At 38.4% G+C, this 13,060-nt stretch overlaps 1 long non-coding RNA gene across 1 annotated transcript; it reads left to right on the forward strand.

Moving 5' to 3' along the window:
* The first annotated feature begins 203 nt into the window (after positions 1-203).
* Positions 204-12,834, forward strand: LOC308614938. The gene is made up of 3 exons (XR_014015464.1): positions 204-262; positions 8,822-8,860; positions 12,784-12,834. It is a non-coding gene; the product is annotated as an uncharacterized lncRNA (long non-coding RNA).
* Positions 12,835-13,060: the final 226 nt, after the last annotated feature.

Consider the following 13,060-nt stretch of genomic DNA (forward strand, 5'->3'; position numbering starts at 1 on the left):
CCCTGGGAAGCTTGCGACCGCGGAGCGGGAAGACCCCGGCGTACGCCGCGCGGTCCCACAATGCCCTGCTTGCGCCACACTGAGGGCGGAGAGAAAAGACCGCTGCCGGGGTAGGGCTCCAAGGAGAGCTCCAAGAGGTGCGCATGCGCACTGACCCCGGCGGGCCCTAGCAACCAGAGCAGTGACAGTAGCAACCGCCGGAATGGTGAGTACCCTCTAGGCCTCGGAGCCAAAGCTGAGAGAAGATTGGAAGTGGAAAAGGGTAACTGGAGGGTTGAGGATGGCGGAGGTCCTCAAACAGCGGAAGGGAGCCGGTAGCGGATGCTGGCTCGGTATAGATTCTGAGGCCTGAGGCGAAAGAGAAGCCCTGGCACCGGGTGGTGTGGGGCTGATTGGAGGTTGGGCTAATCTCTGCCGGAGACTCTGGCAGAGAAAAGGGAGGGCAAAGAGCAGAGGGCAAAAAGCGAAGAGCGGAGTAGAATGGGAAAGGTGATGGAAGGGGGAGTGTGAATAAGGATATCTTTTTACATGGAAGTAATCCGCCCCCCCGCCCCGGCGAGATAGAGGGTGAGGTTGGTTACAAGAGGACTGTGTGTAACACTGATTGCCGCAGTATTTGTAACCTGTGATACGTCCAGGTTGCCCTCTGAATGACTGTCAGTTCAGTTATTAGTAACATTGTAACATTATAAATAAAACCCTCTCTAACACAGCATATTAAGGTAGTGTTTCTCAAATTTCAGCATGCATGAGTATGATTTTGGCCTAAGTTGGAGTGCAGATTATGAATGTTTAATTAATTGGGGGGGATTCAGGAATGTGCATTTCAAATGATTCTAAAATTGGAGGGCTCCCACAACACTTTGAGAAATACCGCTATCTTAGACTTGAAATCTGCCGGCGGGCTATCTAATCAAAGCTCTTTATGAAGTAATGGTTTTACCTAGTGATGCTCCTCAACTCCTACATAAAGTGAGCACTCTCGTGCTTACATACTTGGTAGATCCAACTAGTAGTTGAAAAAGGGATGTTGTTGGTTAGTTACAGACCCAGCCAAAGCTATTTAGCAAAGTATGTGATTGTCCTGCCTGATGGAAATTTTTTTTTTGATGTTGGGGGTAGGAGTTTATTAATTTATTTATTATTATTTTTGCTGTGTTGGGTCTTCGTTTCTGTGAGAGGACTTTCTCTAGTTGTGGCAAGCGGGGGCCACTCTTCATCGCGGTGCGCGGGCCTCTCACTATCGCGGCCTCTCTTGTTGCGGAGCACAGGCTCCAGACGCACAGGCTCAGTAGTTGTGGCTCACGGGCCTAGTTGCTCCGTGGCATGTGGGATCCTCCCAGAACAGGGCTCGAACCCGTGTCCCCTGCATTAGCAGGCAGATTCTCAACCACTGCGCCACCAGGGAAGCCCCTGATGGAAATATTTATAAAGAATAAGTTTAAATAGTTTTCTTCATTTTGTGATTCCATTGCTATATAAGTGGGCAGAAATTGAGCCCAGGAAATTGAAATGATGAGGAAATCATGCCTGACCTCAACCACGAGATTAAATGCTACTCTTTTTTTAAAAAAAATAAATTTATTTGTTTTATGGCTTTTCTCTAGTTGTGGGGAGCAGAAGCTTTCTCTTCCTTACGGTGCGCAAGCTTCTCACTGCGGTGGCTTCTCTTGTTGTGGAACATGGGCTCTAGGCGCACGGGCTTCAGCAGTTGTGGCTCGCTGGCTCTAGAGTGCAGGCTCAGTAGTTGTGGCTTGCGGGCTCTAGAGTGCGGGCTCAGTAGTTGTGGTGCATGGGCTTAGTTGCTCTGCGGCATGTGGGATCTTCCCGGACCAGGGCTCAAACCCGTGTCCCCTGCATTGGCACGGATTCTTAACCACTATGCCACCAGGGAAGTCCCTAAATCCTACTCTTTTAAAAGCAGTTTTCCCCTCTGCCTTCCTTACTTTATTCCATAGGCATTTAGCTGAAAACCAAGGAAAGTAAAAAATTCTTGAACCTAAATTTATATTTAGGTGAAGAAATAACTAGCCCTAAATAATTCTGCAAGTATGAACCATGAGAATTATTGAAAATCTTCAAATAGAGAATCAGAACTAGTAATTAGATGAAGCTAGCTGAGGCTGCAAACTTGTAGTTCTGGGGCCCTCTAGAAATACAGTCCCACATAGTTGTTTTTTTTTTTTTTTGGCTGTGTTGGGCGTTCGTTTCTGTGCAAGGGCTTTGTCTAGTTGTGGCAAGCGGGGGCCACTGTTCATCGCGGTGCATGGGCCTCTCACTATCGTGACCTCTCTTGTTGCGGAGCACAAGCTCCAGACACGCAGGCTCAGTAGTTGTGGCTCATGGGCCTAGTTGCTCCACGGCATGTGGGATCTTCCCAGACCAGGGTTCGAACCCGTGTCCTCTTCATTGGCAGGCAGATTCTCAACCACTGCGCGACCAGGGAAGCCCCCCCACATAGTTTTTTAACTTAAAAAAATTAGCTTCCAGTGTCTTAAAAATGATCATATTTTACATCAAAACGCAGATTTCTGGCTCCTCTGAAAAATCAGAAATACCATATTTCACTACCGGACACATCTTTTTTCATATTTTTGTACTACTGAAATATGATGGTGTGATATAATTGGCAGCATCTTTTCTTTCTTAATGGTACATAAAATAAGGGTGTTACTTTCAATTAACAGAGTTTTCATATTTGGAGAAATGTGATATTAGGGTAACTCTTGTTCCAAGTCCACCTGCCAAGTTTTCTAGAACCAGGTAGAGGTTATCCTCTTTACATGGCCAGCTTTACACATTAATGATGTCTATTGGTCCTTTAGGCATTTCAAGTTTTGACTCCCACTAGTTCCACTGTAGGGGAACTAGTGACCTTATAAACCAATTTATAGATAATTAGATTGCTTCCAACTTGGAAGTGTTCTTATAGGTGTCTTTTTTTGGACCCATGCAAGGATTTCTGTGGGAAGTATATCCAGGAATGACACTGTGGGGTCCTAGAGTCTATGAGTACTTAATTTCTCTAGGCACTGTCAGATTGCTTTCCAGAATGGCTATACTAGTTCTTACTTACTTCAGTAATGCATGAGAGTTCCTATTTCTCTACATTCTCACTAACTTTCTAACTTTTGCCAATTTGAGGATGTATTTTAGTATCCCATTGTTTTACTCTGCATTTCTCTGATTTTCATTGAGTTCAAATACCTCACTATTAGTCATCTGGCTTTCAGTTTCTGTGAATTTTCTGTTTACATTTTTAACCAACTTTTCCCTTTTTTGGTTGTTTGGTTTTGAATTTTAGGAGTTCCTTGTATATTCTAGATAGTAGTCCTTTGTTGTTTTTACATTGAAAATATCATCTCTTAATTTTTCTAAGTTGTCAACAGAGTTCTTCATTTGCTATACTCTATCTGTTCTAGTATTTGTTAGTTTATTCTATTGTGTTTTCTACACAGATGATCATCTGCACATAGTGTTTTATTTCCTACTTTAATCATTCCAATTTGTACTTCTTTTTATTGTAATATTGATAAAGATCTCTTGTACTATGTTAAACAGTAGTAGTGATAGTAGATAGGCATCCTTGATGTGTTCGGGATCTTAGAGAGAATACTTTTTTCTTTTTTATTGACGTATAGTTGATTTACAATGTTGTGTTTTCTGGTGTACAGCAAAGTGATTCAGTTATACATATTTAAATATATATATTCTTGGGGCCTCCCTGGTGGCGCAGTGGTTGAGAGTCCGCCTGCCGATGCAGGGGATACGGGTTCGTGCCCCGGTCTGGGAGGATCCCATATGCCGCGGAGCGGCTGGGCCCGTGAGCCATGGCCGCTGGGCCTGCGCGTCCGGAGCCTGTGCTCCGCAACGGGAGAGGCCACAGCAGTGAGAGGCCCGCATACCGCAAAAAGAAAAAAAAAAAAAAATATATATATATATATATATATATATATATATATTCTTTTTCATATTCTTTTCCATTATAGCTTATTACAAAATATTGAATATAGTTCCCTGTCTATACAGTAGGACCTTGTTGTTTATATATATATTTTTGCTATTTGAATTATCAATTTTTTAAATTTATTTTTTTATTGAAGTATAATTGATTCACAATGTTGGGTTATTTCAAGTGTACAGCAAAGTGATTCAGTCATATATATATATTTATATTCTTGTTCATATTCTTTTCCATTATAGCTTATTACAAAATATCGAATATAGTTCCCTGTGCTATACAGTAGGTCCTTGTTGTTTATCTGGTTTTTGTTTTGTTTTGTTTTGCGGTACGCGGGCCTCTCACCGTTGTGGCCTCTCCCGTTGCGGAGCACAGGCTCCGGACGCGCAGGCTCAGCGGCCATGGCTCACGGGCCCAGCCGCCCTGCGGCATGTGGGATCCTCCCGGACCGGGGCACGAACCCGTGTCCCCTGCATCGGCAGGCGGACTCTCAACCACAGCGCCCCAGGGAAGCCGCTACCCATTTTTTGATTGTGTTGTTTGGGTTTTTTTGTTTGTTTGTTTTGTTTTGTTCGTTACTGACTTGTATGAGCTATTTGTATATTTTGGAAATTAGCCCTTGTCAGTCACATCATTTACAAATATTTTCTCCCAGTCCATAGGTTGTCTTTTCATTTTATTTATGGTTTCCTTTGCTGTGCAAAGCTTTTAAGTTTGATTAGGTCCCTTTTGTTTATTTTTGCTTTCATTTCTATTGCCTTGGGAGACTGACCTAAGAAAACATTGCTACAATTCATGTCAGAGAATGTTTTGCCTATGTTCTCTTCTAGGAGTTTGAGAATGCTTTTCATGTTGCATTCCCATTTTGGCCCACGTTGACCACGTTTTTTAAAATAAATCCTCCATACACATATACACACATCCTGATACTCTTTACCAAGCTCAGCTTTTTCTTTTTCCTTAGTAATTGTCACCTTCTAATATACTATATGATTTATATCTATTTATTTATTATATTATTTACCATCTGTCTCCTGCCGATAGGTGTAAATTCCATGAAGGCAGGGATCTTTGTTTTGTACACTGATATATCCTCAGCAAGTGAAAGAATGTTCGGTACATAGGAGGTAATCAATAAATATTTTATGAAATGAATGAATTGCTCCCTTAACTGTGGTGTTTATTGAAGCTTTTTGATGTGTAGCTTTTATCAAGTAAGAAATTTCACTTTAACCCTTAGTTGAGAGCTTTTACTATCAGCTGTAAAACTTTATCAACTGCTCTTTCTGCACTTACTGAAATAAATGTGATTTTCTCCCTTTAATCCATTAATAAGTGATTTATATTTATAGACTTTTCTGTTGTTAAACAATCCTTATGATCCTGGCATAAGCCATTTTTGGTCATGATCATTATACACCATTGGCTTTGGAGATCTAATGTTGTATCTAGGATTTTCAAATCTGTTTTGAAAAGTAAAGAGGGCTCCTTATCTGGTTATGGCATCAAGGTTATTCTGGCCTCGTAAAATACGTTGGAGACTTTCCCTCTTTTTTCTGATTTCTGAAACAACTTGTATAACAAGTAATATCTGTTCCCTGAAAGCTTGGTAGAACTTGTAATTTATCTAGGCTTGGGGTTTTAGGGGAGGAGGGTGAGGGTAAATCTCTGATTATCTTTTTTTTTTTTTTTTTTTTTGCGGTACGTGGGCCTCTCACTGTTGGGGCCTCTCCCATTGCGGAGCACAGGCTCCGGACGCACAGGCTCAGCGGCCATGGCTCACGGGCCCAGCCGCTCTGCGGCATGTGGGATCTTCCTGGACCGGGGCACGAACCCGTGTCCCCTGCATCGGCAGGCGGACTCTGAACCACTACGCCACCAGGGAAGCCCTGATTATCTTTTTTTTTTTTTTTTTTTTTTTTAAGCAATGTGTTTTTATTTATTTATTTATTTTATAGTGTTTACTTTTACTTGTTGACAGTTTGCTTTATTTATTTATGGCTGTGTTGGGTCTTCGTTTCTGTGCGAGGGCTTTCTCTAGTTGTGGCAAGCGGGGGCCACTCTTCATCGCGGTGCGCGGGCCTCTCACTATTGCGGCCTCTCTTGTTGCAGAGCACAGGCTCCAGACGCGCAGGCTCAGCAATTGTGGCTCACAAGCCCAGTTGCTCCGCGGCATGTGGGATCTTCCCAGACCAGGGCTCGAACCCGTGTCCCCTGCATTGGCAGGCAGACTCTCAACCACTGCGCCACCAGGGAAGCCCCCCCTGATTATCTTTTTAATGTTTTAAATAGTAATTAGTCTATTCAAATTTTCTGATTCTTCTTGTGAGTTTTGGCACTTTTGTTTTTTCTAGAAATGCATACTTTGTCTAGGTTTTCAAACTTATTACCATATATTTGCTTATAATATTTTATTTTTAAAATCTCTGTGATGGGACTTCCTTGGTGGCACAGGGGTTAAGTATCTGCCTGCCAATGCAGGGGACCCAGGTTCGAGACCTGGTCTGAGAAGATCCCACATGCTGCGAAGCAACTAAACCCGTGCACCACAACTACTGAGGCTGTGCTCTAGAGCCCGTGAGCCCACATGCCACAACTACTGAAGCCCGCGTGCCTAGAGCCCGTGCTCCACAACAAGAGTAGCCACCGCGATGAGAAGCCCGCACACTGCAATGATGTGTAGCCCCCGCTCGCCACAACTAGAGAAAGCCCACGTGCAGCAATGAAGACCCAATGCAGTAAAAAAATAAATAAATAAATAAATAAAATCTCTGTGATATCTGTTATTTCCCCTTATTTATTCTATATTTTAAATTTGTATATCTCTCTTTTTAGCTCAGTTGAGCTTGCCAGAGACTTCAGAACCCACTTTTAGTTTAGTTAATCTTTTTTCCTCTCGTTCTGTTTTTCATTGATTTCTTCCTTTGTATCTCCTTCTGCCTTCATGATGTACTTTTTCAAACATCTTGAATGCTTAACTTATTTGTTTTCTATCTCTTGTTCTCTCTTATATTTTTAAAATTTATTTTATTCAAGTATAGTTGATTTACAGTGTTGTGTTAACTTCTGCCATACAGCAAAGTGATTCAGTTATATATATATGTGTGTGTGTGTATATATATATATATATATATACATATATATATATACACACACACACATATATATATATACATTCTTTTTCATATTCTTTTCCATTATGGTTTATCATAGGGTATTGAATATCATTCCCTGTTCTTATTTTCTTTTAATTTAATTTAATTTATTTATTTTTGGCTGTGTTGGGTCTTCGTTGCTGTGTGCAGGCTTTCTCTAGTTGCGGCGAGTGGGGGCTACTCTTTGTTGTGGTGCACAGGCTTCTTATTGCGGTGGCTTCTCTTGTTGCAGAGCATGGGCTCTAGTCGCGCAGGCTTCAGTAGTTGTGGCTCGCGGGCTCTAGAGCGCAGGCTCAGTAGTTGTGGAGCATGGGCTTAGTTGCTCCCCAGCATGTGGGATCTTCCTGGACCAGGACTCAAACTCATGTCCCCTGCATTGGCACGTGGATTCTCAACCACTGCGCCACCAGGGAAGTCCCTCTCTTATTTTTTTTTCTTTTTTTTCCCTCTCTTATTTTAAAATTAATGTATTTGAAGCATAAGTTTCCTTTTAAGTGTTATATTCCTCAAATATTGACATTCTTTGTCTTTAATTTTATTATTTTACTTAAATTTAAATTCTATTTTTAACTCAAGTGCTACTTATTAGTGTATCTTTATTTCATAGACATAATTCCTTTTGTTATTGTTTAGGGCTCTCTCTTTTTTTTAACGAGTTCCAGCAATGATTCAAAGAATGTCTTCCTTTTCTTACCTTAAAAAATTTTTAATATCATATAAATTGAATCTAAGATACTATTGATTATAAGGTGCGACATTATTTTTTGTTCTACTAAGAAAGAAAAATAAGAAGTTAGAGTTAAACTATGGCATAATTTCCTATCACTTAGAATTTTTATTTTGTACTTATTAACAGAGTTATTTTAAATGTATTTAGGCATATAGATTTTTATCATATGTTATCCTTTGATAAACATAAAAATGCATATCGTATGTATATTAAATAAGAAGGTTAATTTTTTAAAATTTATTAATTTATTTATTTTTGGCTGCGTTGGGTCTTCATTGCTGTGTGCGGGCTTTCTCTAGTTGCGGCGAGCAGGGGCTACTCTTCATTGCGGTACGCAGGCTTCTCATTAGAGTGGCTTCCCTTGTTGTGGAGCATGGGCTCTAGGTGCGTGGGCTTCAGTAGTTGTGGCTCGCGGGTTTTAGAGCGCAGGATCAGTAGTTGTGGCACACGGGCTTAGTTGCTCCGCGGCATGTGGGATCTTCCCAGACCAGGGCTCAAACCTGTGTCCCTTGCACTGGCAGGCGGATTCTTAACCACTGCACTACTAAGGAAGTCCAAGATGGTTAATATTTTTCTAAAACTTCATCAGTGCTACCTGGCTGCAGCAATTATAAATTGTTCCTGGTTGTAAAATGTATCCAAATTTCAAAGATATTAAAATATAAAAGAAGATATAAATCTTAGAATCAATGAAATAAGATATATTTTAATATCAGTGTTGAAAGCTATATGTTTTTTGTAAACCAAGTGGGAGTGAAGTATCTGACATTACATCACGATTTCCTTAATTTCTCTGAGAGGTATTTAAATGAGTATTTCTGATTTCAGGAAATTAAAACACTCTTTTTGCATATAAAGTCTCAAAAAAAGAAGTTAATCTTTTTAACGGTAGATGCCAGGGCTAATAATTATTGCATGAAAATTGAGTCAACACATCATACCAATAAAGACAGCTTTGTTTTTTCTCTTTTTAAGGCAAAAGCAACAACAATCAAAGAAGCCCTAGCCAGATGGGTAAGTTATGAGTTTTTACTTCTTCTAGAAACCACATAAGGAGAATTTTTGGATAATTATTTAAATATGACCATTCAATACAAGGGATCTTTGTGGTATTGGAACTGTTTAGCTATCTTGACGGTGTTAGTGGATACATGAGCCTACACATGTGATAAAATTGTATAGAACTTAATACACACATGCAAACACATTCACAGTCGTATGTACAAATGAGTACAAATAAAATTGGGAAAATCTGATTAAAATCAGTGGATTGCATCAATATCAATATCCTGGTTGTGATATTATACTATAGTTTTGAAAACTGTTACTATTGGGGGAAACTGGGCAAAGTGTATAAGGGATCTCTCTGTATTATTTTTTATAATTGCACATAAATTTTCAAGTGTCTCAATAAAAATTTCAATTAAAAAATCTGACCACTGGAAAATTTAAATATGGAAAAGCTGATTCATCTGTTACTGTAATGGCTGGAATCTCTGTTACAGTACATTTTCTTTTTCAACTTTATCATCATTAAACTACATGTTATTTTCAGGTGATAGATTGATATGTGTTGTGGATTATCTAGGTTTTAGACAAATGATGGTTTTAGCCTCTTGGAGGTTAGAACAGGGACAGTCAATGTGGACAAACGAAAATCATGCATAGACAACTGAAAAAACATTGAATAAAAATACTAAAATGATGCTTAACATCACTGATCATCAGGGAAATGCAAATCAAAACTGCAGTGAGATATCATCTCACACCCGTTAAAATGGCTATCATCAAAAATACGAGAGAAAAGTGTTGGTGAGGATGCGGAGAAAAGAAACTCTTTTGCACTTTGGTGGGGATGTAAATGTAAATTGGTACAGTGCTATGGTAAATACTATGGAGGTTCCTCAAAAATTAAAAGTAGATCTACCATGTGATCCAGCAGTCCCACTTCTGCATATATATCTGAAGGAAATGAAATCACTATCTCAAAGAGATACGTGTATCCCCATGTTCATTGCAGCGTTATTCACAATAGCCAAGATATGAAAACAACCTAAATGCCTATCAATGGATGAATGGATGAAGAAAATGTATATTTGTATACAATGGAATATTATTCAGCCATAAAAAGAAGGAAATCCTGCCATTTGCAACAACGTGGAAGGACCTTGAGTGCATTATGCTAAATGACATAAGTCAGGTAGCTAAAGACAAATACTGTATGATCTCACTTACATGTGGAATCTAAAAAAGCCGAACTCATAGAAACAGATTAGAATGGTGATGGCCAGAGTTGAGTGGAGGAAATGGGGAGAAGTTGGTCAAAGGGTATAAACTTCCAGTTATAAGATCAATAAGTTCTGGGGATCTAATGTACAGCATATTTAATAATACTGTATTGTGTACTTGAAATTTGCTAAGAGAGTAGATTTTTTTAAAAAATAAATTTATTTATTTATTTATTTTTGGCTGAGTAGGGTCTTTGTTGCTGCACGCCAGCTTTCTCTAGTTGCAGCCAGCGGGGACTACTCTTCATTGTGGTGCGTGGGTTTCTCATTGTGGTGGCTTCTCTTGCTGTGGAGCATGGGCTCTAGCCGCGTGGGCTTCAGTAGTTGTGGCACGTGGGCTCAGTAGTTGTGGCTTGTGGGCTCTAGAGCACAGGCTAAGTAGTTGTGGCGCACGGGCTTAGTTGCTCCACGGCATGTGGGATCTTCCTGGACCAGGGCTCGGACCCGTGTCCCCTGCATTGACAGGTAGATTCTTAACCACTGCACCACCAGGGAAGTCTGGAGAGTAGATCGTAAATGTTCTCAGCACACCAAAAAATAATTATATGAGGTGCTGGATGTGTTAACTAACCTTTTTCTGGTAATCATTTTGCAATGTATACATGTATCAAAGCATCACAGGGTATACCTTAAACATAAACAATGTTATATCTCAATAAATCTGTAAAAAATAGTGATCATTTTGTAATGTATAGAAATATTGAATCACTATGTTGTACACTGGGAATTAACTTAGTATTATAGGTCAATTATATTTCAACAAACAAATTCATAGAAAAAGGCATCAGATTTGTGGTAACCAGAGCCAAGGAGTAGGGGTAGGGGGAATTGGATGAAGATGGTCAATAGGTACAAGCTTCCAGTTACAAGGTAAATAAGTACTAGGGATGTAATGTACGACATGATTAATATAATTAACACTGCTGTATGTTATATATGAAAGTTAAGAGAGTAAATCCTGAGTTCTCATCACAAGGAAAAATTTTTTTCTTTTTCTTTTATTTTGTATCTGTATGAGATGATGAATGTTCACTAAACTTATTGTGGTAATCATTTCATGATTTTGTGAGTCAAATTGTTATGCTGTATATATTAAACTTATTCAGTGCTATATGTCATTATATCTGGAAAAAATACACAATACATACACAAAATACATTTTTAAAAAGCATATAGTAATATTAGAGAAGAAACTGCATTGTAAAAAATGCATTAAATATAAACAAATATTTTGAATATAACATTCTATAAAGTTTGAACAGTTGTATTTCAGCATTATAGATCAAATTTCCATAGAGTATAGAGATGGCTCCTCAATTTCTATGCCCAGTGATAACATATTTGACTATGTTATCACTTGTTTTTTTGTATAATAATGTATCTTTTGCTTTTGTAGCTGGGCTTTAAATAAAAACTCTTTCAAGAAACTTGGTGTCTAGGGAAAATAGACAAAATGGGTAGGATAATGAAATGTTTGAATTTTTATTTTAGTACTTATAAACTTCTTTGTACTCTAATTACATTAAAAAATCTTTCTGCTTAGTTAGTGAAAGATCTGTTTTGTTTAATAAAAAAGTGTGGAGTAGGCTTAGTATTAGATTTGATTTCCTTCCATCAGATTTTAGGATTTTGTTTTATTTATTTATAATAACAAGTGGTTGGTTTTTTGCTTTGGTTTGTAGGTTCTATTTCTAGATTACATTATGGCCATAAATCTTTGACTTTAAGATTATTTGAAGACATCATGCTCATTCTTGCACTCATTAATGCAACATTTATTAAGGATCTACTTGGTGTCAGTCTCCCATCTCCTAACCTATAAAGTATGGCACAAAAAAAAATACTGAGTGATTGTGTATTAGATCTCTTTCAACTGATTATATATTTTCTGTTATTGATGTGTTATGATTTGACTTTTTAAAAATAAGCTTCTTTTGTGTCTAATATCAGGTTATAGAAAATGTAGGAAAGCAAGAAAATGGTCCCTGAGCTGTAGGATCTTCTTGTTTTGTTGGAGAGATAGAGCTAACTCTAAGTATTGAGGTACTTAGAAACTATTATTAGGCAACATATCCTGGTAATTAAAATTTAAACTGTGTACTTAGTACTGAAATTAAACTCTAAGGTAGAATTTAGTAGTAAATTATTGTAGAGCAAATAAATTTGATTTCAGCTTTGTCATAAAGAGAAAATCTTCCCAAATTCTTGGTATTTGGTGGTTCTAGCTCTGGCTAAATTGTATATAGGAACAGAAAGATGAGATGACAGAAAGAGTTGATCTTATAGGTCTGAATCTGATACTTAGGAAAAGTTTGTTTAGGGACAAGGAATTCTTCCCAGGAAAATGTTTTTGTTTATTAATTGATAGGCTCTAAAAGGATTTTTTAAATTACGGAAATAAAAGTTATTTCTTTCCTCCTCTTTTCCATTTGGTTGAGACCTAACAGTGAATTATCTGAATCAGCCATGTATAAGGCTAGTTATCAGGTTCAGTAAGTAAATGTTGTCAATAAGTGAACTGTCAGGAATGTACAGAATTATTGAATTTTAATAATTGTTTTGAAATAAACATTGAAAAGCCTTGAGAAATTTTGGCCTTTTTTAGTTCCACATTTGGATTATTTTCTTCCAAATTAATTTTTAACATAGGAAGAGAAAACCAGTCAGAAGCCATCAGAAGCCAGAGAGATAAAGCTGTATGCCCAGATTCCCCCTATAGAGAAGATGGATGCGTCCTTGTCCACACTTTTTAATTGCGAGTAAGTTCTCTTGTCTTTTTTCATCTTTTCTAGTATTGCTGTTAAGTTTCACTTCCTTTTCTAAATACACAAACTAGAAAAATATATTTATTTTCTTGATCTTCATTTCCCTTCTTTCCTACCTTCCTTCCTTCCTTCCTTCCTCCCTCCCTCCCTCCCTCCCTTCT

This window comes from Mesoplodon bidens (assembly GCF_964165515.1).
Source record: "Mesoplodon bidens genome assembly, chromosome: 3".
NCBI lineage: Eukaryota > Metazoa > Chordata > Mammalia > Artiodactyla > Ziphiidae > Mesoplodon > Mesoplodon bidens.